Source organism: Salmo salar, chromosome ssa27 (assembly GCF_905237065.1).
Source record: "Salmo salar chromosome ssa27, Ssal_v3.1, whole genome shotgun sequence".
In the NCBI taxonomy this organism is placed as follows: Eukaryota; Metazoa; Chordata; class Actinopteri; order Salmoniformes; family Salmonidae; genus Salmo; species Salmo salar.
The window spans coordinates 13,655,954-13,683,252 of NC_059468.1; the positions used below are offsets into that span (position 1 = coordinate 13,655,954).

Below are 27,299 nucleotides of genomic sequence, written 5' to 3' on the forward strand. Positions count from 1 at the left end.
AAAAAATATTCCATTAAATTTTATTTCCTTCAATTACATGGTCACCCCAATCCTAAATGTAGCCATTAAAGTAAGTTAAAATGTGTCAATTTATCGTAAACCTATGCCACAAACAATATTAGCCAGTTAAATAGCCAATGAGGTAGCAGTGTGCTACAACATTCAAACATTTAAATCCAAGTCAGATTATAGTGCAGGCTTGAGCTGACATGTGCAGCATTTACTGTGAATGCAACCTCCTCAAACGTCGAGGAAAATGCATTTAAAAGGTAGATTTTCATCTGTCCGGTGCGCTGCTCTATATAACACTCCCAATTATACAAACAGACTTCGAGTAAACTAACAAGCACACTATTTTATTTAACAAATCAAAATCAAATCACATTTATTTTTATATAGCCCTTCGTACATCAGCTGATATTCTCAAAGTGCTGTACAGAAACCCAGCCTAAAACCCCAAACAGCAAGCAAAGCATGTGAAAGAAGCACGGTGGCTAGGAAAAACTCCCTAGGAAAAACTCCCTAGAAAGGCCAAAAACCTAGGAAGAAACCTAGAGAGGAACCAGGCTATGAGGGGTGGCCAGTCCTCTTCTGGCTGTGCAGGGTGGATATTATAACAGAACATGGTCAAGATGTTAAAATGTTAAAATGTTCATAAATGACCAGCATGGTCAAATAATAATAATCATAGTAGTTGTCGAGGGTGCAACAAGCACGTCCGGTGAACAGGTCAGGGTTCCATAGCCGCAGGCAGAACAGTTGAAACTGGAGCAGCAGCACGGCCAGGTGGACTGGGGACAGCAAGGAGTCATCATACCAGGTAGTCCTGAGGCATGGTCCTAGGGCTCAGGTCCTCCGAGAGAAAGACAGAAAGAGAGAAAGAGAGAATTAGAGAGAGCATATTTAAATACACACAGGACACCGGATAAGACAAGAGAAATACTCCAGATGGAACAGACTGACCCTAGCCCCCCGACACATAAACTACTGCAGCATAAATACTGGAGGCTGAGACAGGAGGGATCAGAAGACACTGTGGCCCCATCCGATGATACCCCGGACAGGGCCAAACAGGCAGGATATAACCCCACCCACTTTGCCAAAGCACAGCCCCCACACCACTAGAGGGATGTCTCCAACCACCAACTTACCGTCCTAAGACAAGGCCGAGTATAGCCCACAACGATCTCCGCCATGGCACAACCCAAGGGGGGCGCCAACCCAGACAGGAAGACCACGTCAGTGACTCAACCCACTCAAGTGACGCACCCCTCCCATGGACGGCATGGAAGAACACCAGTAGGCCAGTGACTCAGCCCCTGTAAAAGGGTTAGAGGCAGAGAATCCCAGTGGAAAGAGGGGAACCGGCAAGGCAGAGACAGCAAGGGCGGTTCGTTGCTCCAGCCTTTCCGTTCACCTTCACACTCCTGGGCCAGACTATACTTAATCATAGGACCTACTGAAGAGATAAGTCTTCAGTAAAGACTTAAAGGTTGAGACTGAGTCTGCGTCTCTCACATTGGTAGGCAGACCATTCCATAAAAATGGAGCTCTATAGGAGAAAGCCCTACCTCCAGCCGTTTGCTTAGAAATTCTAGGGACAATTAGGAGGCCTGCGTCTTGTGACCGTAGCGTACGTGTAGGTATGTACGGCAGGACCAAATCGGAAAGATAGGTAGGAGCAAGCCCATGTAATGCTTTGTAGGTTAGCAGTAAAACCTTGAAATCAGCCCTTGCCTTAACAGGAAGCCAGTGTAGGGAGGCTAGCACTGGAGTAATATGATCAAACTTTTTGGTTCTAGTCAGGATTCTAGCAGCCGTATTTAGCACTAACTGAAGTTTATTTAGTGCTTTATCCGGGTAGCCGGAAAGTAGAGCATTGCAGTAGTCCAGCCTAGAAGTAACAAAAGCATGGATTAATTTTTCTGCGTCATTTTTGGACAGAAAATTTCGGATTTTTGCAATGTTACGTAGATGGAAAAAAGCTGTCCTTGAAACAGTCTTGATATGTTCTTCAAAAGAGAGATCAGGGTCCAGAGTAACGCCGAGGTCCTTCACAGTTTTATTTGAGACGACTGTACAACCATCCAGATTAATTGTCAGATTCAACAGAAGATCTCTTTGTTTCTTGGGACCTAGAACAAGCATCTCTGTTTTGTCCGAGTTTAAAAGTAGAAAGTTTGCAGCCATCCACTTCTTTATGTCTGAAACACAGGCTTCTAGCGAGGGCAATTTTGGGGCTTCACCATGTTTCATTGAAATGTACAGCTGTGTGTCGTCCGCATAGCAGTGAAATTTAACATTATGTTTTCGAATGACATCCCCAAGAGGTAAAATATATAGTGAAAACAATAGTGGTCCTAAAACGGAACCTTGAGGAACACAGAAATTTACAATTGATTTGTCAGAGGACAAACCATTCACAGAGACAAACTGATATCTTTCCGACAGATAAGATCTAAACCAGGCCAGAACTTGTCCATGTAGACCAATTTGGGTTTCCAATCTCTCCAAAAGAATGTGGTGATCGATGGTATCAAAAGCGGCACTAAGATCTAGGAGCACGAGGACAGATGCAGAGCCTCGGTCTGACGTCATTAAAAGGTAATTTACCACCTTCACAAGTGCAGTCTCAGTGCTATGATGGGGTCTAAAACCAGACTGAAGCGTTTCGTATACATTGTTTGTCTTCAGGAAGGCAGTGAGTTGCTGTGCAACAGCTTTTTCTAAAATTTTTGAGAGGAATGGAAGATTCGATATAGGCCGATAGTTTTTTATAATTTCTCGATCAAGATTCGGCTTTTTCAAGAGAGGCTTTATTACTGCCACTTTTAGTGAGCTTGGTACACATCCGGTGGATAGAGAGCCGTTTATTATGTTCAACATAGGAGGGCCAAGCACAGGAAGCAGCTCTTTCAGTAGTTTAGTTGGAATAGGGTCCAGTATGCAGCTTGAGGGTTTGGAGGCCATGATTATTTTCATCATTGTGTCAAGAGATATAGTACTAAAACACTTTAGTATCTCCCTTGATCCTAGGTCCTGGCAGAGTTGTGTAGACTCAGGACAATGGAGCTTTGGAGGAATACCCAGATTTAAAGAGGAGTCTGTAATTTGCTTTCTAATGATCATGATCTTTTCCTCAAAGAAGTTCATAAATGTATTACTGCTGAAGTGAAAGCCATCCTCCATTTGCGAAGGCTGCTTTTTAGTTAGCTTTGCGACAGTATCAAAAAGAAATTTCGGATTGTTCTTATTTTCCTCAATTAAGTTGGAAAAATAGGATGATCGAGGCAAGTCAGTTAAGAACAAATTCTTATTTACAATGACGGCCTACCAAAAGGCAAAAGGCCTCCTGCGGTGACGGGAGCTGGGATTAAAAGTAAATGAATAAAATATAGGACAAAACACACATCACAACAAGCAAGACACCATAACATAAAGAGAGACCTATAAGACAACCACATAGCATGGCAGCAACACATGACAACACAGCATGGTAGAAAACATGACAACATGGTAGCAACACAACATGACATCAACATGGTAGCAACACAACATGGCAGCAGCACAACATGGTAGCAGCACAAAACATGGTACAAACATTATTGGACACAGCAACAGCACAAAGGGCAAGAAGGTAGAGACAACAATACGTCACGCGAAGCAGCCTTAACTGTCAGTAAGTGTCCACGATTGAGTCTTTCTATAAAGAGATGGAGATAAAACTGTCCAGTTTGAGTATTTTTTGCAGCTCGTTCCAGCACTACACGCGTTAAACAACAAGTGACATGCCAGCATAACACAAACATGTCAAGTCCCATCACCCCATATGGGTTGTGCCACACTGAAAGGCAGAGGGATACAAGTGGCAGTGTCGTTGGCACACCTTGGGGCACTGAAGCCGTCACACAGACAAACAATGGCACTGGCGGTCTGGGACACTTTCTCTCATTACTCACTGGCATCCAATCTGTCACTCATTAAATATCCCCCCGCACTATAGGCCACGACACAGATTACTTCCTATTCACTTCCTGTGTTTCCCCACCTCCTGCATTCCTTCCTACTTGACCTTTTTGTGTACACGAAGAGGAGCGAAATACTGTAGGGGTGGAACTCTATCACAGTATGATATACGCCAGAGTCATATCTAGGCCGTCCCCATTTCAACTGAAATGCATTGTGATACACTAAGCTGTGGGATGACGTCGCGTGACTCAAAGCCATCCATGTTGGCTCCTCAGGGCTATTATTGACCAATAACAGTCAGTTGAATTTTCAGAAATGTTCACTAAGCGTACAAACCAAACAGCTTTAGATGCAAGAGGTCTCCCAAGTATTCATCATTAGTGGGTGAGTAGACTGTGCAGAAGCAGCATTATGGTATCCAGTTCATCAGTATGCCTTTCTTTCACATGACTCTGATAATAGCCATCTGTGGTCCTACAAGGGGAGAAAATCATTGGCTGATTTCCTGTATCTCTATTGGGCATATGGCTTATATGAATGTAAAATGTTGGCTTTTGACATAATTGAGGGGGGGGGGAAGTAGTGGACTGTTTGCCCATGGTCTGTACAAATGTTATTCTGGTATTATTTGACAAATCATAACTGCCTCTGAGTTGGTTTTTAAAGACCAAACAGTTCCTTTTCTCAGCTAGGTAGATCCGGTCTACATATCTCCCCAAGTTTCCTCTCACTTCTCATATACCTTTTCTCGCCATCTGCGTGTGAATTCCGGGTGTTAAAACTGTGACAGCCACGTCCTAGCACAGGCTGAGCATTCGCAGTGGCTTAATCAATCCATCAACCACACAAATGCATTCACACACACACTTCGCACAGAAACACACTGAAGAAATCCGCCATGAAACTTAATCACAAAAGGTCATGTTGGCGAGCGGGGAACAGATTAAATTAGCATAGTATTAGATATGGAAAATGATTTCTGTCAAAACCATCCGTAGTACAATTATAATATGTTAATTACGTATTTCATTAAGGAAGTTGATTATGGTTCACAGCTGAAATGATGCGGGCAAAGACACCTGGAAGGAAGCGATGGAGCTTGAAACGCTTTCTCTTTCTCTCTCTCCGTTCTCTCGCTCTTTCTTTCTCCGTCTTGAATCTTCATTGCTCATCATCATTTTTCATTTATTCCCAGATTGCCATTAATTTATGCATTAATTGCATGAACATGCTTTATAAGAATGGTACAAAAGGGAAACTGGGGATTCTATTTGTTAATCAAAAAGAAAATTAGGGGAAGAGCGGAGATCGGATTCATTGACCACAAACCCAAAATGGAAATCAGGAGAGAGAGAGAGCGTAGCGGATGATGGCGTCCAATAAGACAAGGACGAGAGCAATGGATGGAAAGAGGTGGTGAAAATATCCTTTTCACAGCACATCAGAATGGTCATTAAATCCCGATTAGAACTCACACTAGGTTGGTTGATTGGATATCTAAAATCCCACTATATAATTGAGCCAAAAGCTTTGTGTGTGATCTCAGCCTTGCATTGACAATCAGATGCACTCAAAAAAACCCATAACTAGCCTGCTAATATTCTTGCACGCGTTAAGTCTATGGGGTTTAGGCTTAGTTAACGGGTCTGTAACCTGAATGAATGTGTGCAGTTATGTGAGGACCGTGTTGGGTGTACATGTGCCCAGGGAGACAGCAACCTTACCTTGGTCCAGGGCCAGCTCTGTCTCTCTTGACCTCGTGGTTGTCCAAGCAGATTAGTATTTGTTCAGAGGGTCATGAAACATAAATTCAGTGTATGTGCAAAAATATCAAAGGCATGACTAAAGACTCAAAACAAACAAAAGACCTCATGGCCACCAAACAAAACCTGCAGCTTCATGGCTTGCAAACTGGGACACTGACTGACGATCACCCTAATTGGCAGCACCTGATGTGCTTATTAACCAGGCTCAGCATCTGGACAAGGTTGCTGCTGCTCCCTGGGGGAATGGAGTGTGGAAGTGTATCCTGGATAGTGTGTTTGTCTATGTTCTTACACTACCCTTGCCCCCATTTCATAACACCCCATGGTCACAAGCGCCAGGCTCCATCTGGTATGTAGGCAACGATTAGAGACTTGGAGCAACCTTCACTAGGGGCACGTGAACATCGACCACAACTTTAGCCAACTCACTAAGAACACCATCTGCGTTCCCTAACGCCTCTTTGCTCCAGCCCTGCACACTCACTGGAGGGGAAGCCATATCCTCCTAGCCATATCCTCCTCACTTTCCTCCACCTTAACAGAAGACACACTAGGCCTACGTGCAGTAGGAACTATCAACAGCTCCTCAACAACAGGAAGTGACAACACCGATGGATCTGGATTCTCCACCAACCTCACTTCTTCAAACTCCTGATTCTCATCACAAGACACAGCCATGTCCACCTGCAAAACCCAGACCAGGTCTTCCAGAGAATCCTCACAACATCCTTGGGAAGAATATCCTCCCTTCCATATCTCTATGAGAAATGTGTCAGCTAAATCAAACTTGACATCCAAACAACCTCACGGTCAACCTGCTGAGTAACCATAATCTCCTCTGCTTTGGCAAAAAAAACTGTCAGCTAAAGGAACAAAAGACTCACCGGCAAACTCTGACTTTAACAGATCACTTGGGGGAGCCAACTCATTTCTCAGACCACAAATACAACCAAGAAGAAAGCTTATCAGCCATACAGTAGCTTACAACCGCACCAAACATTTCTGTTGACCAAAACGATCAGCTATCTTGCTAATCTCTCCTAGCATGCTAGCTCGACACAACACTTGCTACAAACTCTCTCAACAAATGCACAACCACAGTACCGAACCATACTGGTTCAAAATCACCCAGACTACATCTGCAAATGTTCACCTCAAATGAATGCAGGACGAGCTCCCATATGTTCCAAAACCCAAAACTAGCCTGCTACTATTGTTGCACTCGCTAAGTCGAGGCGTCTTAGGCCTGGTTAACTGGTCTGTAACCTGAATGAATGTGTGCATATATGTGAGAAATCAGCATTTGAAGTCTGTTGGATGCACATGTACCCACGGAGCCAGCAACCTTACCTTGATCCAGGGCCATCTCTGTTTCTCTTGACCTCTTGGTTGGCCAGTCCAAGCAGATTAGTATTTATTCAGAGGGTAATAAAACATAAATAAGTACAAAAAGGAAAAAATACTAATGGCATGCCTAAACTAAAGACTCAAAAACAAACGAAAGGCCTCATGGCCACCAAACATAACCTGCGGCTTGCAAGCTGGGACACTCATCGGTGATCCCCCTAATATTCTTCTTCTTCTTTGGTATTATGGTGGTCCGCAAACAAATATTATAGGTGCATCTCGCAACATACTGTATTGGCTGTGTATCAGCATACTGTTCTAGTATGAATTCATAGTATGAATTCTTTAAACTTTGTGAAATAATTACCCTACCAACTAACCCTGCACCCATTAAAACCTCACCACTATTCCACTACTTTGGCCCTATCTGATCCTACTCCAAGCCAGCAGCCTGGGAGGACGGGACACTATCGTTCAAAACATCTTGTAACTCTTCTGCAGTAAAATGTAGTACACCCAAGTACTTCTATGCAGCTGCCACCACAACATCTATGCTCTGTGATTTACTTTCCATTCCTGCAGTACAGTTGACAACCATGGCCATGAATGCCAAAACAACAACCTTCCTGAAGCACATGTTATTCCTATCACTCTTTATTGGCCTCAGCCTACTCACAATGATCCTCTTAGGATCCCTCACCCTGGACCCATCTTCCTCTACTACTCGCTTCACTGTCTCTGTATATGAACCTTCTGCACTACTCTGATCCTGGCAAACTCAACCTGCCTTTCTCCCACAAGACACCTCTGATCTTTCTAGCACCATGGGTACCCCATACACAAAACCTTTTCCACAGATACTACACATTCCTTTATACACACAACCTTTTCCCCCTCCTACACACTGCTGCCACATGACCATAAAGCTTGACAACTAAAACACCATAATGGATTGGGGACAAAGATCTCATGGGATAATTGACACATCCTAAATTGACTTTATCTGTTAAAGACTCTGCATCAAAACTCAGTAGTACAGACAATGTCTTCTCAGTTTCACCATGCTCTCCACTGGGCATCACAGACACCGGAAATGTTCAACTTCAGGTGATCCTCCTCAACACTTAACTCCACTCCAGTTATCACTCCTTTCAATGGCGCCCTACTCCAGAGAGGAAAGCAAGTCACAGTTCTTGTCCCCAGTTGTGTGGTGCAGAGCGCACACGCCCCCCAATATTCCCCAACCTTTTCTCCACCCAACCTGACACCATATATGGAAATGAAAGTAGGAAAGAATCCATTCTCTCCTAAAATCTCAATCCCACTGGGCCAGAATCATCTTTCTCATCATCAGGTTATTAAGTTTAAACTCGGCGGTCTTCACCCCACCTGCCACTGCAGTTAATTCCTCCTCACTCTCGTCCCATTCAATTTCCTTTTGTAGCTCTTCCCAAAGTTATCTGTGATCCACCAACCCATATTCACTCAAAACATGTTTTACTTTTCTCCTTTTATTCCTGTCCGCCATCTTACCCCCATCTCATGGCCACCGCACCGGTTTTCTATCCCACAATGCAGTTCCCCACCCTAATTGGCAGCACCTGATGTGCTTATCAACCAGGCTCAGCACCTGGACACGGTTGCTGCTGCCCCCTGGGGGAATGGAGTGTGGAAGTGTATTCTGGATAGTGTGTTTTTCTATGTCCTAACACTATCCTTGCCCTCATATCAAAACAACGGTACTAAGAAAATATAAAAAGAGAACTTGAAGAGAAACAACAAATGTACAAATGAACCTTACTCTTGCATGACATACACACATGTAAACCCACATGCTAGTCCCTCTTGAAAGATTGTGTGCCAGTGATAGTGGCAGTGTTTAGGACAGAAAATGCCCACACAATCTCTTGGGAGGCAGAGCTTTCCTCATTATTCAACTGATTGGCTTCATCGAGAGAGAGAGAGAGAGAGAGAGAGAGAGAGAGAGAGAGAGAGAGAGAGAGAGAGAGAGAGAGAGAGAGAGAGAGAGAGAGAGATCCAATACTCGTTGTAATTAACTGTGTAAGAAGTTACAGCTTTAAATAACGATGGATCAATTTCATTGTTAGTGTACATAAAGGCTATATTTTTAAGCTGGTAAAAAATAGGAACATTGAGTAATATGATTTAAAACACAACATTATAAAGTAAATCAAGTCTGACCAAAGTTTATGTAAGAAATATAAAAAAGAATATACACAATCATGGCTCTAATGTCGAATATGATCAGGTTTCTTTCCATCATTCATCAGGAACAATTCATCTCAATCACTTTTAGAATAATATGTTAATGTCCCAGAACATAGAAATCAAAAGTGCAGGGGTGGCAGCATAGCCTAGTGGTTAGAGTGTTGGACTAGTAATCGAAAGGTTGCAAGTTCGAATCCCTGAATCCCTGTTGTTTGGCAGTTAACCCACTGTTCCTAGGATGTAATTGAAAATAAGAATTTGTTCTAAACTGATTTGCCTAGTAAGATAAATAAAATTCAGTGTGTCACAAGCAAATTTTGACATTTATTCTGAAGTAGACCTAAGCCTTTGAAGTGTATTTACACGGACGGACAAACACACTCACTCACACACAAAAACACAAACAATGCTCCAGCTGTTTCAGATCTGATTTGATGTGAGTCCTTTGATGTACGTTTAAAGATATATCGAAATGAGTGAGTACAGTTCACTGTTAATGCATTTTAAAGCCTCCGGCTCATAAGTTGTTCATAGTAATATTTTGAAGAAAAAGAAAGCTCAAGTAAGAGGAAATCGTTTCTATCAAAACACCCATTTCAAATTCAGACAAGCAGACGGTAACAGTGAAAACGTAAGGAAAGAAAATGGGAGGGGGTATCTTAATCATAATTAATAGAATAGAATCAGACATAGAACAAGCTTTGCAGCGAATCTCCCAACAAGCTAATATATATTAAGATCTCTCTCTCTCTCTGTCGGCTCCATAATGAACCTCAAGTGACCCCCATAATTAGGCCATTTGCAGGTTATGCTACACAGCAGATGAATTTGACTTGAGGTGAGTTTTCTAAACGAGTGAGATGAAGAAAATGGGATCCTCGTTTACTAATGTTCGCTACACTGTGTCACAGTTCAGAAACATTCTCTACAGCTGGGGAGTTTAACCCCTGTCTTGTGATTCTCCCATCGCTCATCCGTTAACTCAGGGAACATCTCGGAATATGATTTACTTGCATTTTTGTAAGCTGAACTTTACATCAAAGTGCTTGATTAATTACTGACCATAATTCTATCCTGATTCCTGCTTACAAGCAAAAACTAAAGCAGGAAGTACCAGTGACTGGCTCAACACGAAAGTGGTGAAATGACGAGGACGCTACGTTACAGGACTGTTTTGCTAGCACAGACTGGAATATGTTCCGGGATTCATCCAATGGCATTGAGGAGTATATCACCTCAGTCACCGGCTTCATCAATAAGCGCATCGGCGATGTCATCCACACAGTGACCGTATGTACATTTCCTAACCAGAAGCCATGGAATACAGACAACATCCTCACCGAGCTAAAGGCTAGAGCTGCCGCTGAGTGTCCTGCAAGGAGCGGGACTCTCATCCGGAAGCTTATAAGAAATCTCGCTATGCCCTGAGACGAACCATCAAACAGGCAAAGCGTCAATACAGGACTAAGAATGAATCCTACTACATTGACACTTGTTGGATGTGGCAGGGCTTGAAAAATATTACGGACTACAGAGTGAAACCCAGCCATGACCTACTCAGTGACGCCAGCCTTCCAGAAGAGCTAAATGCCTTTTATGCCCGCTTCGAGGCAAGCTACACTGAAGCATGCATGAGAGCACCAGCTGTTCCTGATGACTGTGTGATCACACTGTCCGTAGCCAATGTGAGCAAGACCTTTAAACAGGTCAACATTCACAAAACCAGTTGGTCCTCAAAACATGCGCGGACCAACTGGCAAGTGTCTTCACTGACATTTTCAACCTCTCCCTGACCGAGTCTGTAATACATACATGTTTAAAACAGACCACCATAGTCCCTGTGCCCAAGAAAGCAAAGGTAACCTGCCTAAATGATTACTGCCCGTAGCACTCATGTCAGTAACCATGAAGTGAAAGGCTGGTCATGGCTCACATCAACACCATCATGCCGGAAACCCTAGACCCACTCCAATTTGCATACCGCCCCAACACATCCACAGATTACACAATATCAATCGCACTCCACACTGCTCTTTCCCACCTGGACAAAACGAACATCTATTTGAAAATGCTTTTCATTGACTACAGCTCAGTGTTCAACACCATAGTGCCCACAAAGCTCATCGCTAAGCTAAGAACCCTGGGACCAAACACCTCCCTCTGCAACTGGATCCTGGACTTCTTGACAGGCCGCCCCCAGGTGGTAATGTCAGGCAACAACACATCTGCCATGCTGATCCTCAACACTGGGGCCCCCTCAGGGGTGCATGCTTAGTCCCCTCCTGTACTCCCTGTTCACCCACGACTGCGCGGCCCAGCACAACACCATCATTACGTTTGCTGACGACACAACAGTGGTAGGGCTGATCACCGACAACAATGAGACAGCCTACAGGGAGGAGGTCAGAGACCTGGCTGTGTGGTGTCAGGACAACAACCTCTCCCTCAATGTGAGCAAGATAAAAGGAGTTGATCTTGGACTAAAGGAAAAGGAGGGCCAAACAGGCCACCATTAACATTGATGGGTCTGAAGTGGAGCGGGTCGAGAGTTTCAAGTTCCTTGGTGTCCACATCATCAACAAACTATCATGGTCCAAACACACCAAGACAGTTGTGAAGAGGGCACGACAACGCCTTTCCCCCCTCAGGAGACTGAAAAGATTTGGTATGGGTCCCCAGATCCTCAAAAAGTTCTACAGCTGAACCATCTAGAGCATCCTGACCGATTGCATCACCGCCTGGTATGGCAACTGCTCAGCATCTGACCGTAAGGCGCTACAGAGGGTAATGCGTACGGCCCAGTACATAACTGGGGCCAAGCTTCCTGACATCCAGGACCTATATACTAGGCGGTGTCAGGGGAAGGCTAAAAAATGGTCAAAGACTCCAGCCACCCAAGTCATAGACTGTTCTCTCTGCTACAGCAAAGCAAGTGGTACCGGAGCGTCAAATCTAGGACCAAAAGGCTCCTTAACCGCTCTACCCCCAAGTATTAAGACTACTGAACAATTAATCAAATGGTCACCCGGACTATTTACATTTCCCCCCCCCCCTTTGTTTTTACACTGCTGCTACTCGTTGTTTATTATCTATGCATAGTCACTTTACAAATTACCTCGACTAACCTGTACCCCCGCACATTGTTATGTAATTTTCTTTTTACTTTTATATATATATATATATATATATATATATACTTTTTTTACTTTAGTTTACTTAGTAAATATTTTCTTAACTGTATTTCTTGAACTGCATTGTTGGTTAAGGGCTTGTAGGTAAGCATTTCACGGTAAGGTCTACACCTGTTGTATTTGACGCATGTGACAAAGAAAATTTGAATTTGATTTGATAAGAGACTAATAAAATAATAATAGCTTCGGTAATTCATGTAGCTTCCCCGACATGTGCCCTGCACCACCATGCACCCCCCCCCCACCACCATCACCCCGCAACTAAATATTTCCCTCCCTAGACTTTAATATTTTGACTTATTATCTCCACAACAACCCTTTTCCTCCGCACAGTCAAAATGATTCATTATCTCATGATTAGCCCGAAGAGTAAAAAAAATAACACAGAAGTTGTTCTCCTTCTTGAAAGACAGAAGACACATCTCTTGTGAGTGTTTTAAAGGCGGCAATTTGAAGGACTGGATCACGAGGGCACTTGCGAAATGGCAGTTTCAGTTTCCTCTCTGACAAGTGCTCAAATATGGGGATTAGCCTAAGCCAATGATCTCCAATTTGAGTGTGTCATTGAAACCTCATTTGAAGTGGCGTCAATAACATTATCATGCCTATTTAGAGAGAATCAAATCTGTCGGCATCCCCAAAATTGTGATTTGGGACTTCTGAAGAAGCGAGTTTGTTTTGGTGCCAAATGTGGAATCGAGGCTTCTTGTCTGCGATTATTATCTGTATCTATTCACTGGGCCTGAGAGATTTGAACTAGATCCCTCAGTCCATCAGCTCTCAAATTACCCTTTCTCATCAAGTGTTTGAGAGAAGATTAGGCCATAATACAATTTATCATGGTGAGAGGCAGGGTTAACGGATAGTTGGATGTTACTTGAGGGTTAGACTTTAACTCTCATACCATTTTCATCTTTCATTGTCATTTCTAGAAAGCTAATGCAGTATGTCTCACTACACAATATCCTATACCGTCCTGTCCTTTCCAGTTGTTTAAAACATTTGGATCTATACAGTATTTTGTACACAAAATGTCATGTTCCAGGAAGTGAACAGCAATGGTCAATAGATGGCACAAGCATGGCTTAACCCTTAATTTGATAGTTTGTATACTCAATATTTTGTATTACGTAAACAGTATGATGAATGATTATAATCACTTATTTTTCTTCATGGGCAGTATATAGTAAAGCGTTCTTGTTCAGAGCGTTCCTGTCTCATCTGATTGTGAACAAAAAGCTCAGGCACTTTAACGCTTCAGAGGAGGAGAATAAAATTTGAATTGTGGGGGATGGGGGAACCAAGTGTGTGTGTGAATGTTTGTTGGTGTGTGTATATTTGTTGGTGTGTGTCTGTGTGTGTGTCCATTTGTTGGTGTGTGTGTGTGTGTGCGCACGTCTGTGTGCACGTCTGTGTGTGCCTGGGTATGTGCGCCCTGTCATATGATAAATGTGCTCTCTCTCATAATCTATGTGCTTCAAAATATGATGTATGTGAGGATGAACTTTGAATTATAACCTAAAGAGGGACTCATAAATCTTGTTACTTATGTGAGTAGCAGTCCACAGGAATCCATTCTCTGTGTGTCTGTGTTTGATGAATAATGCAGTCGAAGTCTGGCCAGTTGGATCCAGAAAGAGACATAGAGACCTATGGTTGCTGACAAACAAACAGCTCTTCTGGGTTGAAATGCATGTAAGGAGAGATGTGTTGGTACTCAGACTCAAGGTCAGGTGTTGCAATGACACTACAGTCATTATTGGGCATCTAGGACCTAACCTTGGTGTCGTACAGGAAACATGCATTTATGGATGCAGTCCCACCCAAAGTGTAATACTGCGTTCAACTTCGCGTAGGTGCAAAATAGTTTGAGGGTAACTTAGAAAGTGTGTGTGTACGCGCACACTCGCGTACGTGTGATTCGATTTGCATCCAACAACAAGAACTTTTCAGGTACAGAACATTTTTGGTTACCCACAGTAAAGCTAGTTAATGTCGATCTAGTTGCTGTAGATCTAGTTGCTGTAGATCTAGACTTGGGGCTCTCTTCAAGCCGCGTAGCGGAGGTTCAGCTTTACAGGGTGATTGAAATTCAATGGCAATGTTCCAGCTTGATCGGAGACCGCGTTCACGGGTAAACGCTGCACATGTCAGCTTAACCGGAAATTATCTTTACGTTTCTATCGCGGAATCAAATCAAATCAAATGTATTTGTCACATGCGCCAAATACAACAGCTGTAGACCTTGCCGTGAAATGCTTACTTACAAGCCCTTAACCAACAATGCAGTGTTACAGATTGAATAGAGCCCTAAGCATGGGTAACTCCCCTCCTCAGCTGCTTGAGTGTCTGCTGGTTGTATTTTATTCCCGGCACTATTTTGATCCGTACATGACCCCAAATTGCACGCTCCTGGTTTCCCAGGTCTTAACCAGACACTGATTTGAAAAAAAGAACAAAATCCAGCAGACACACAGGCCTCAAAGTCCAGAGTTGCTCATCCCTGATCTAGACATTACTAGTTGACGATCCAGACATTATCAGTCATCATAAATCCAGTCAGTGCTATTTGATGCGGACCCAAAACACAACTGCTTACCCTGCCACCCATAGACATTAAAATGTACATAGGATTTCTAGCGCAAACCAAGGCTTTTGGCACCGCTAGGTTGTTACGTAGTAGCCGACCAGCAGAGCTTGTGACTTCACGCTCCAGACCGGACACTGGGGTCTTGGTGCCAACAGACAGTACTGTAGAAGTGGCTCCAGATGCAGATGAGAGATGGTGATAAACACTGGGATGTGAATTCTCTGCCCTTGTCAACACTCTCTCCTGTCTGACATGACTCACCATCCTTCTCACCAACCCTCACCACCATAGCACACAGAGAGATCCGCAGCTATAGCCAATGCAATTCAGCACAAACCCTTCATGAATTTTAATTAAAACTGCACACACACAAAATAAATGGTTCGAATAGATAGCCGTCAGGCCCTCGACTTATCATATCCTTTTAGCAAGACAATAAATCATCAGAGATATTCCAGGTAAGATCAATTAGATTGGGGCTTTGATTGGAGGGGATGTTGTGGTCTACAGCAAGTGGAACAATTACAACGGCCTCAGGCCTTGTGTCTCTCTGAAATGCAACTCAACTTCAGTGAGTGAAATTCTATACTGCAACGAATTCGGGGGCAGACCCAACCGGTACCCAAACCTGGGTCCAGCGTCTTTCAACTCCTTGACAAGGTTACTAGGTGTTGTTTCCTTTGATGTACTGTGTCTGTAATACACCTCCCAAATCCGAAGAGATGAAAACCGCTCACCTTCAGATAAAAGCAGTAGAACATGAAGGAAGGTGGGAACCTACCGGTTGGCAGAGTCTCAACCTTGTTGATGTCACCTTCTGGTCAGTAAGGATATGAAATGGGACCTACAGAAAAAAATAATCAAATACTGTAGTTCAAAGTCAGGCAATGAGAGCTTTAGGAGGACTGTGCTCAGGGCACTCAGTCAGTAGGACTGACCTAAGATCAGTCATGTCATTGTTGAAGAGGTATAACTAGAGGCAGTTTATTGGTTTACAGCTGATCGAGGGAAATCAGACGGTGCTACATCTTCTGCTAATTGAGTCCCACACCAACAGTAATCGGATCAGAACCTCTGTACTCTTCATCAATTAAGAGAGCAGACTCATTTAGAAGGGAAAGGGGCTATTGAACCGATGGCCATGTCAAAGGTCAAAGTTTCTGTTTGTCAATGCAATCAGAGTCGTGTTCATTAGGCACCGCAATGGAAAACATCTTTCAACAGAAAACTAAAATGAGCATTTCTTATTGGACCAGCTAGTTTCCCCTTGTTTTAGTCCATTTGGTGCCTAATGAACAAGACCCAGGTCTCTTCAAGCAATAGGGCATTGCCAAAGTTATAATGCAGCGTGTCCATTAATTATAACCTCTGTTATAGGCCCCAGAGGTTTTCCTGGTCAAGGTCATGTTCAGTAGTCATTGGAAAATCCTGGCCCTATATATGCTGCATTACATGGAGATGTTGAGGTGTCTCTTCATAAACAATATGTTACACATTCATTCATGGGCATAGCTCTAAATGTACTCTCAGCCATCATACCATCTTGGGGTATAGAGGATATTCTCTCACTGAGGTACAATGCAGAATAGCAAGGTTTGTGTCCAAGCTGGGACTTCAAACAGTCATTTAAGGCCTGAACACAACCTGACAGAGTCCTCTTAAGTGGCCAGCACAAACGGTAAAACCCCCTTCTCCAGGAAATGTAAAAACCCATAGACTGTCTGTCAGTTCAGAGGCCACAAACTTTCCCAAACACAATAGAACGTGTTTTATTTCAGAGCTAGGTGGCTGTCACCAGGGCTTTCTCAGCTTCTCAGAGGTTTGATTTGAACCTAAATTGCATCTGTGGAAACTCATTGCTTAGCTCTTCCTGCTTTCATCCCCTCTTTACACTCCACTGTGTCGTCCCTCCAGTCCCCCTCCCCAAATCATGATATTTCCTTGTCTCCTCCAACCAACCAGGGAAAAGACATCGGACGGACAACAATTAACTATAGGCCCAAAACAAATGCTTTCCGCTTAGTTGATCGAACACTGTTCCAGGGAGGTTGAGTGGCTTTCCCCTAACTAACTAGGGCTGTTACAGCGAGGAAAGGGAATAAAACATGAAACTGATCCCTCCGTTACACATAGGAGTCAGTTCCCTTTAAATAAAGATGTATATATTTGTCAAGTGTGTTGAGAGGTTTTATAAATGAATTTGAAATTAATTGTTATCTGATTTTATCCACTTTAACTAGCTAGCCAAGGATGCTAACTCTGCTGTGTTAGCTAAGGATGCTAACTCTGATGTGTTAGCTAAGGATGCTAACTCTGATGTGTTAGCTAAGGATGCTAACTCTGATGTGTTAGCTAAGGATGCTAACTCCGCTGTTTTAGCTAAGTGGCTAATTTTGCACGGCCATGTCATCGGGTTTTTCATTTACGATGTTCATTTTGGGGATTTTTGCCTAAATCCGTCTTAAAAGTCTTAATGGCTTGGCACGGGCCATCACAAAACACTTAAACCTTGACCCTCTGGCACTTGAGGACAAAATGAGCTTTAATGGTGAATTTATTTACCATTTATTTCCGGTCTCGGAATATCACCCCAATGTTTTATACCTCTTCATTTTTTTACTTCATTACAAGCTTGTGGCAGTCTTTTTTCATAAGCCGGTTGTATTTCAGTGGTTGATCAATTAATATGACTCCTTTTTTGGCAGACCAGATTAAGGATATACAGGATATACCAAGAACCAAAAGGTTTTAAAATTGTGATTCTGAACTAAATCTCAACCTAAGATATATGCATTCATTTACACGCACATAGTACCCATCTGTCAGGGATGCACCCTTCTTACCCCATCCCTTGCTTTCATGTCTTCTCTCAACACCCTACAAAAACAGCGGAGACAAGATGGAGAAGAATATTTTAGATAGAGAGAGATACATTAACAACCTTATTACTACTGGCAGTGGCCTTGTACTGTACTGTACTGTAGTGTAGTGTAAACCCAAACAGCCTTAGCCAGGTGCGGTGCAGGAAGCGAGACCCGTCAGATCAATCCACCATCCATATTCAGAGTATTTACTCTGCCTTTGAGTGAGAAAGATTAGCTTGGAAAAGTTGATTTATGGACAACAGAAAGCTTGTGTGTGTGATTCCGCCGTGATTCCCAGCGTTCCCAGTCATTCCCAGCCGGAAAGCCCCTTGATACCCTGTTAGCCCTGAGGTGTAATGTTTGATAATATACTGCTTCTGTCACGGCTCTCGTTTTTTTTCTCGCTCTCTGTGCAAATACATTACATTCAGGCACAACGTTAAAAGATTTATGTGAGTGGAGGGATAAAAAAGGAGAGAGGGAGAGAGAGAGAGAAAATATGCATTGATTAAAAGCCTCAGATAGTCCATCCAATACCGCCCTGAAGAACATCAGTTATTTTGCATTCTGACACAGCGATTGATAACTGGTAAATGTGTGCGAGAATGACAAATGCAGATTGAAACAGGCTTTGACAAAAACGATAACAGCATCGGTTTCGGAGAGCAACTGAGGTATGAGCAGAGGCTGTTTAAAATATTTAATCATTTTATGAAGGCTGTAAGATGTTGTTTGACCCTGGAGGAGTGTGAATGTCATGAGGATCAGAAATTGCCAAGACTTTGAAGTAAAACAGAGGGGGGGGGATTCCAATTTTCTGTTATGTGGTCTGGACCCCAATCTTGAGGATATAGAAAATAATATATTCACAGGCAAGACGGGGAGAGGGGATGATATGAAACTATTTGCACTAGTTCTATCATTATCAAATATTAAGAACAGAGCAAATACAAATAGGTTGTTGTCTGCTTTCTTGCCAACAGGCAAGATGTTAAGAAAAAAACAGAATATACAATATGTATATTTTTTACAAATTACAAAGCAATCTGAACATGATAACAAAACAGGAGGAATTTAATTCCAATAACGTGGCACAGTTACTTACCGTATTGAACTTCCAGACATTTTAAGTCACTGCCCAATCATGCCCATCATCCTCTTTTGTAGACAGCAGCATTCTGAATCCCTCTCCATATGGCACTTGGCGGAGCCCTGAAGAGAAAAACAGCGGGAAGCGGGAAATATCAAAAAATTCCAATCCCCCCTTCCTCCCCAATTCCAAAGACACCTATAAGTGAACTCGGTCATGTTCGTTGAGGTTTGCATCGGAAAAGTTTTGCAATGGGAAACGAAAATGAGCGTTTCTTATTAGACAAGATCCAGAAATCCCTCCCTGTTTCAGCCATTTTTTTCCCCCAATTGGTGCCTAAAGAACATGACCCTGATCTTTATCTTGTCTAGTATAGCATTTGGGGAAATCAGCCCCCGAAACAATTGACCACCAGTACAATCCTCTTATCAAAGTCTGATGTCTGAGAAGCAACAGACAATTAAGAGGTGCCCACTAATGAAGGAGATTAAGGACTCATAGTAACAAGCATTAAAAGGATTTGTGTACATGGGGCACAGACAAAGGAGATAATAATCTGCATGACCAAAAGTATGTGGACACCTGCTCATCGAACATCTCATTCCAAAATCATTGGCATTAATATGAAGTTGGTGCCCCCTTTGCTGCTATAACAGCCTCCACTCTTTGGGGAAGGCTTTCCACTAGATGTTGGAACATTGCTGCGGGGACTTGCTTCCATTCAGCCACAAGAGCATTAGTGAGGTCAGGAACTGGGCAATTAGACTTGGCTCGCAGTCGGCGTTCCAATTCATCCCAAAGGTGTTCAATTGGGTTGAGCTCTGTACAGGCCAGTCAAGTCCTTCCACACCAACCTAGAAAAAACAATTCTGTATGGACCTCACTTTGGGCAGGGGGGCATTATCATGCTGAAACAGGAAAGGGTCTTCCCCAAACTGTTGCCACAAATTTCGAAGCACAGAATCGTCTGGAATGTCATTGTATGCTACAGCGTTAAGATTTCCCTTCACTGGAACTAAGGGGCCTAGCCCGAACTATGAAAACAAAACTTTACAGTTGGCATTATGAATTTGGGCAGGTAGCGTTCTCCTGGCATCCGCCAAACCCAGATTCGTCCACTGGACTGCCAGATGGTGAAGCGTGAGTCATCACTCCAGAGAACACGTTTCCACTGCTCCAGAGTCCAATGGCGGTGAGCTTTACACCCCTCCAGCTGACGCTTGGCATTGTGCAAGGTGATCTCAGGCTTGTGTGCGACTGCTCGGCCATGGAAACCCATTTAATAAAGCGCCAAATGAACAGTTATTGTGCTGACATTGCTTCCAGAGGCAGAATGGAACTCGGGAGTGAGTGTTGCAACTGAGGATGTGAGTTTGTGTGGCGTACCACTTCGTGGCTGAGCCATTGTTGCTTCTAGATGTTTCCACTTCATAATAACAGCACTTACAGTTACTGGAGCATATCTAGCAGGGCAGAAATTTTACAATCTGACTTATTGGAAAGGTGGCATCCTATGGAGGGGCCACGTTGAAAGTCACTGAGCTCGTCAGTAGGGTCATTCTACTGTCAATGTTTGTCTATGGAGATTGCATGGCTGTGTGCTCGATTTTATACACCTGTCAACAACGTGGGTGTCCACATAGTTTTGCATATATAGTGTATGTAAATTGAGAGTTCAAGGAAATTTGCCAAGCGTGATGTACCTGCTTTCGACAATGACTTAAAATGTCCGGTAAATCATGCATCGATTTCAATGAAATTAAGTGCAAGGATTCCAGACTCTAAGATTTGTGTTGGTTCAATTGGAACTTCCTGCTTGTTACAGTTGCAGTTCATGAAACAACCCCATTCCGCCCACAACGAGAGAGAGAGAATAGAGAAGGAGAAGGAGAACAGAGGGAGGCAACGTCTTGAGCCAGGTTCGGGAGACATTTCACAAGGATTTGGCTCAGCCTCTTAAAAACCTCATTGACAACCGAGATCGAAACAAACACTTCCACAATAGTTACCGTCAACTGCTCAGGATGCCATCCTTGCAAGTAAGGTATTATTTAGGTTTAGGAAGGAATCTAAATGTGATATTTTGTCGTTTGTAGCAGTATTTCAGTGAGCACGCACACAAAACACACATTTCTAATTCCTTTAATACATCAATTGTAAATGTAATGGCATATATAATTATCATAATTTCAGTTCAATTTCTGAATTGAGTGAATTGAAATGGAATTGACCCCAACCTACCATCATTGTTGTCTCTCCTCTGAACCATTCTTGTTCCAAGACATGGGAACATTCACCGATGCCAATACTCTCTGTTTCTCAACAGCAGCCCAGTTTTGCAGTGCTCAGTGTGCCAGTTGGTGGCATTTGTTGGCCCTTCTAGGTGCGTACACACATAGCATGTCCTTGAAAACGTTGTGCTCTTCCCTCTCACACCTGCAAAGCTGTCATGTTGGCTCTTGTCACTTTTCTCCTAAGGTTACTATACACGCTGTGGAAGGTGACTGAGGGGGAGAGGCAGACAGACAGTCAGTCGTACACCAAACCTGTCTACGGTATGAATCCGACCTGGTTTCAACATTGTATTTGTTTTCTTTCAAATATTTTAGCTGTGCTTGATTGAGCTTGCCTGGTGCAATGGAAACACGTGAATAGTACAGAAAATGCCAATCCATTTTTAGAATTTATGCTACGGCAATGGGTGGTGAATTGATACAGTGTTTGCTAAATCAATGAGATTTCTGGTTCAGTTACCAAATCAAAAATACTATAGACGATTTAATACGAACATCTAGATAATATTGAGCAAGAAAAAAGGTAATTTATTCAGAAATGACATCAACGCAATCGTTACACTTTTTATTAGACAGTTTTAGTTCAATATTCCACTTTGACTTCAGCACATTAGGGCCATGAAGCAAATGGTCCCAATAACTCTAATCCAACACTGGTAGTAAAGTATTACCTGTCAGTTTTTCATCATCATAGCTGGAATTTGATACTCCCCAAAGTAATCTCAAATTTACAGCTATGAGAGACTACAGAGCACCTTTTAGAGGGAGAGAGAGAGAGAGGCAGAGAGAGAGCATCGTTACAACACTGTACATAGCCATAATAGGACATTTGAAATGTCTCTATTCCTCTGAAACGTTGACTGTTTACTGTAAAAAAATAAAATCTGTTTATTTCACTTTTGTTTATTATTTATTTCACTTGCTTTGGCAATTTAAACATACACTATACAGTGCCTTCGGAAAGTATTCAGAGCCCTTGACTTTTTCCACATGTTATGTTTCAGCCTTATTCTAAAATGGATTAAATAAACATTTGTACTCATCAATCTACACACAATACCCCACAATTACAATTTTTAAAAATAAAAAAACAAACATAAGTATTCAGAACCTTTTCTAAGAGACTCAACATTGAGCTCAGGTGCATCCTGTTTCCATTGATCATCTTTGAGATGTGTCTACAACTTGATTGGAGTCCACCTGTGGTAAATTCAATTGATTGGACATAATTTGGAAAGGCACACACTAGTCTATTTAAGGTCTGACAGTTGACGGTGCATGTCAGAGCAAAAGCCAAGCCATGTGGTTGAAGGAATTGTCCATAGAACTCAGATACAGGATTGTGTCGAGGCAGTTTTGGAACCACCAAGACTCTTCCTAGAGCTGGCCTCCCAGCCAAACTGAGCAAGCGGGGGAAAAGGGCCTTGATAAGGGAGGTGACCAAGAACCCGATGGTCACTCTGACAGAGCTCCAGAGTTCATCTTTGGAGATGAGAGACACTTCCAGAAGGACAACCATCTCTGCAGCACTCCACCAATCAGGCATTTATGGTAGAGTGGCCAGATAGAAGCCTCAGAAAAAAAACTAATGACAGCCTACTTGGAGTCAAAAGGCACCTAAAGACTCTCAGACCATGAGAAACAAGATTATCTGGTCTGATGAAACCAAGATGGAACTCTTTGGCCTGAATGCCAAACATCACGTCTAGAGGAAACCTGGCACTATCCCCACTGTGAAGCATGGTGGTGGCAGCATCATGCTGTGGGGATGTTTTTCAGTGGCAGGGACTGGGAGACTAGTCAGGGTCAAGGCAAATATCCTTGATGAAAACCTGCTCCAGAGCACTCAGGACTTCAGACTGGGGTGAAGGTTCACCTTCCAACAGGACAACGACCCTAAGTACACAGCCAAGGCAATGCAGGTGTGGCTTCAGGACAAGTCTCTGAATGTCCTTCAGTGGCCCAGGCAGAGCCCGGACTTGAACCCGATCGAACATCTCTGGAGAGACCTGAAAATAGCTGTGCAGCAACGCTCCCCATCCAACTTGACAGAGCTTGAGAGGATCTGCAGAGAAGAATGGGAGAATCTCCCCATATACAGGTGTGCCAAGCTTGTAGCGTCATACCCAAGTACTGAATACTTAAGTAAATGAGATATTTCCTTTTTATATATGTGTATATATGTATATATTTGCAAACTTTTCTAAAAAACAGTTTTTGCTTTGTCATTATGGGGTATTGTGTGTAGATTGATGAGAATGTATTCATTTTTTAACCAATTTTAGAATGAGACTGTAATGTAACAAAATGTGGAAAAAGTCAAGGGGTGTGAATACTTTCCGAATGCACTTTACAGCATATGCAAAAGTATGTGGACACCCCTTCAAATTAGTTTGGCTATTTCAGCCACACCCATTGCTGACAGGTCTATGAAATCGACCACACAGCCATGCAATCTCCATAGACAAACACTGTCAGTAGAATGGCCCTTACTGAAGAGCTCAGTGACTTTCAATGTGGCACTGTCATAGGATGCCACCTTTCCAACAAGTCAGTTCCTAAGATTTGTGCCCTGCTGGAGCTGCCCCGGTCAATTGTAAGTGCTGTTATTGTGAAGTGGAAAGATCTAGGAGCAATAACGGGTCAGCCGCGAAGTGGTAGGCCATACAAGCTGACAGAACGGGACCACCAAGTCCTCAAGCGGGTAGCATATATAAATAGTCTGTCCTCAGTTGCAACACTCACTACTGAGTTCCAAGCTGCCTCTGGAAGCAACGTCAGCACAATAACTGTTTGTTGGGAGCTTCATGAAATAGGTTTCCATGGCCGAGCAGCCGCAAACAAGCCTAAGATCATCATGCGCAATGCCAGGTGTCGGCTGGAGTGATGTAAAGCTCACCGCCATTGGACTCTGGAGCAGTGGAAACTCGTTCTCTGGAGTGATGAATCATGCTTCACCATCTAATAGTCTGACAGACAAATCTGGTTTTAGCGGATGCCAGGAGAACACTACCTGCCCCAATGCATAGTGCCAATTGTAAAGCTTGGTGGAGGTGGAACAATGGTCTGGGGCTGTTTTTCATGGTTCGGGCAAGGCCCCTTAGTTCCAGTGAAGGGAAATCTTAACATTACAGCATACAATGACATTCTAGACGATATTGTGCCTCCAACCTTGTGGCAACAGTTTGTGGAAGGTCCTTTCCTGTTTCAGCATGACAATGTCCCTGTGCACAAAGCGAGGTCCATACAGAAATGATTTGTCGAGATCGGTGTGGAAGAACTTAACTGCCTTGCACAAAGCCCTTACCTCAACCCCATCGAACACCTTTGGGATGAATTGGAATGCCGACTGCGAGGCAGGCCGAATCGCCCAACGTCGGTGACTGACCTCACTAATGCTTTTGCGAGAAAGAGAGAGAGAGAGAGAGAGAGAGAGAGAGAGAGAGAGAGTGTACAGGATTAATAGCACTTCAGGCATCTTCAGTATGATGCACACCGAATTTGATTTACTCCATCACTCACTCTAGGAGGATGACTCTACAACTTCACAACCAATCCCTCATCCTTTTTTCAAAACCGCCCCTCCCCCATCTCTCTCTTTCTCTCTCTCATTCAATCTCCATCTACACCGCACGCCTTCACACTTCCCAAACTTTGTTGTCATACTCTATGGCTAGACGGCAAGACACAGGTATAGCATAGCTATTTGACAGAGACATACTAGATGGGTGTTTTAGAGGGAAAAATACTCCAAATGCCTTTAACCAGTCAGTAACACAGCGGGATGCCATGGCAGCCTCATGCCCTTAATAACGGTAGCTGTCAATGCAGACAAGGTTGCTGAACTCGAGAGGAGCCTGTCAAAAACTCTGTGGCTGTGACTAGCAGAGCCACTATTGAATGTAAACATGAGTACCCATTTGTACAAGCTGGGGGGTTTGGCTGATAAAACAACCATCTTTCTTTCAAAGCTGGTTCAAATCAAGACCATAGTACGGTTTACCTATTGACATTTTAAGGGCTTGGTTTGCTTGTCTTAGTTGTAATTTACTGTTCTGAATTGGTCTTATTAAACATTGTGTTGAAATAGTCAAATGAGTGACATCAGGGGTTTGATTAGAAGGTTAAAATGTCTAAGAGAATGCAGGTATGTCTATTTCTATGCAAACAGTCTGTGACGTTGCTCTCTTGAATAAGCTCCATGTTTTAGACCATCATACCACTAAAGTCTTGTATAAAGAGCTAAACAATTTGTTGAAGTGACGGGGGTTCTCACTTTGTTTCATTGTCCAGGGACAGGTTACTACAATTGTATTTCCTACACATACAAACACCACTTTGTTTTTTATGGTAGAATGAATATATTTGGTACATACAGTACTATCCGACATACCCTAATGTGGAATGGCAACCCTAAAACACCAATGACAACATGATGGTAAGGTACTTAATATTAATTCCACAAAAATATAAATTGTTTGTTATCACTGTCTTCCCAGTGACAGACATTAAGCACAGTGACTCAGACAAAGGAAAGGAGAAGTTAAGTCAATGAGAATGGAGGCACAAAGATAAGTGAGAAGGGTATCAAATTAAAAAAGGGGCAATACAAATAGATGAAAATTGATTTTAAGTTGTGATAGTTCCAATAAAGAAAATACGAACCTAAAAAATGGGCTCACAAAAACGCCTCAGAAACAAAATGGTGCCATTAACGATATAATAGGATTATAGTTTCTGTTTGTTTGTTATGGTGGATAAAGAAAATCAGCGTTAAGAGAAAAAGCTTAACAGCACTCTGATATCACTGCCTCTGAAAATTAGCGGTAGACAGAGATCATTTGCATATTAATGTATTGTTTTTGGAATTTGCCTCGTTAACTAGACCTAGCGCAGCGAACTAGCTATTGCCAATTATTTCCGCCAAGCATGCTGTCATAAACACGTAGAAAAATCTGCTGGTTCTGGGGTGTCATTTTTAGATAAAATGTATCGTCAAACCTATATGAATTTGCACCCCAATGATGAGAGCTTGAGTGATGCGTGAGTGGGAGGTGATTTATTTATGAATAACATCAAAGTTGAAGTGCGGGCACTTAAAAAAATGTGGTGAAAACAGGCATTCTTTGTCTGTGTGTGTGTGTGTGTGTGTGTGTGTTTGTGTGTATGTATGTGTTTGTGCTCGTGTGTCAATGCACATCTTAAGTGGATAATTAAAAAAAAGCCAAGTGGAATTGTCATTTGATTTTAATTATCGTGTACAAGTTGAGACAGTCCTTGATACAACGTTCTCAAAAAAGGCATATGGCTGAATACAAGAGGATAATGTGACAGGCTGTTAATTACAGACTTGGGTTATCATCATTCTCTGGGGATAAACATGGTTTACACCACTACACACCTACAGTAAACAGAGGCTGAGGACACACAGGCCAGAATTCAATTGTACATTGAACAAAAATATGTAAAGTGTTGGTCCCATGTTTCATGAGCTGAAATAAAATATCTCAACAATATGAAGGAGTATTTCCGTCTGTAATAAAGCCCTTTTGTAGGGAAAAAAGTATTCTGATTCGCAAAAACCATAGATTAGGGCCTAATGAATATATTTCAATTGACTGATTTCCTTATATGAAGTGTAACAGCCAAATCTTTTAAATTGTTGCATGTTGCGTTTATATATCAATTCAGTACAGACAATGGAGTTGCAAAGCGCAGTGAAAGTAGACAACAAATACAGTAGATGCCTAGGCGTTAGTTTAGAGGGTTAACACAGCATGCAGAATAGCCAGATTGAAAGCTAGTTGGTCACACTTGTATTACATATTTAGGCCCAACCAATGTAACTAACTCAAAACAATAGTTCCTTCGTTTTCAGATTCATCTCCCTATTCAGGTGCACTTCCACACAAGTTGTGTCCCGACTGATGAGTTTTAAAGGGTACCCTGGGCTCAAGGT

At 42.7% G+C, this 27,299-nt stretch overlaps 1 long non-coding RNA gene across 3 annotated transcripts in view; it reads right to left on the reverse strand.

Moving 5' to 3' along the window:
- Window positions 1-814: 814 nt before the first annotated feature.
- The window catches only part of LOC123730963 (uncharacterized), a 32,241-nt gene continuing 5,756 nt past the window's right edge, over window positions 815-27,299 (reverse strand). The window contains exons 1-6 of one of the 3 annotated variants that reach the window (XR_006762456.1): window positions 22,012-22,095; window positions 21,288-21,550; window positions 19,062-19,168; window positions 17,936-17,969; window positions 15,874-15,936; window positions 815-853 (exon numbers count right to left, since the gene is read on the reverse strand). This is a non-coding gene — a long non-coding RNA (uncharacterized lncRNA). Of the gene's footprint in view, window positions 854-1,855; window positions 1,895-15,873; window positions 15,937-17,935; window positions 17,970-19,061; window positions 19,169-21,287; window positions 21,551-22,011; window positions 22,096-27,299 lie in introns of those variants that run through there. The other 2 variants (XR_006762457.1, XR_006762459.1) reach the window with 2 other exon arrangements.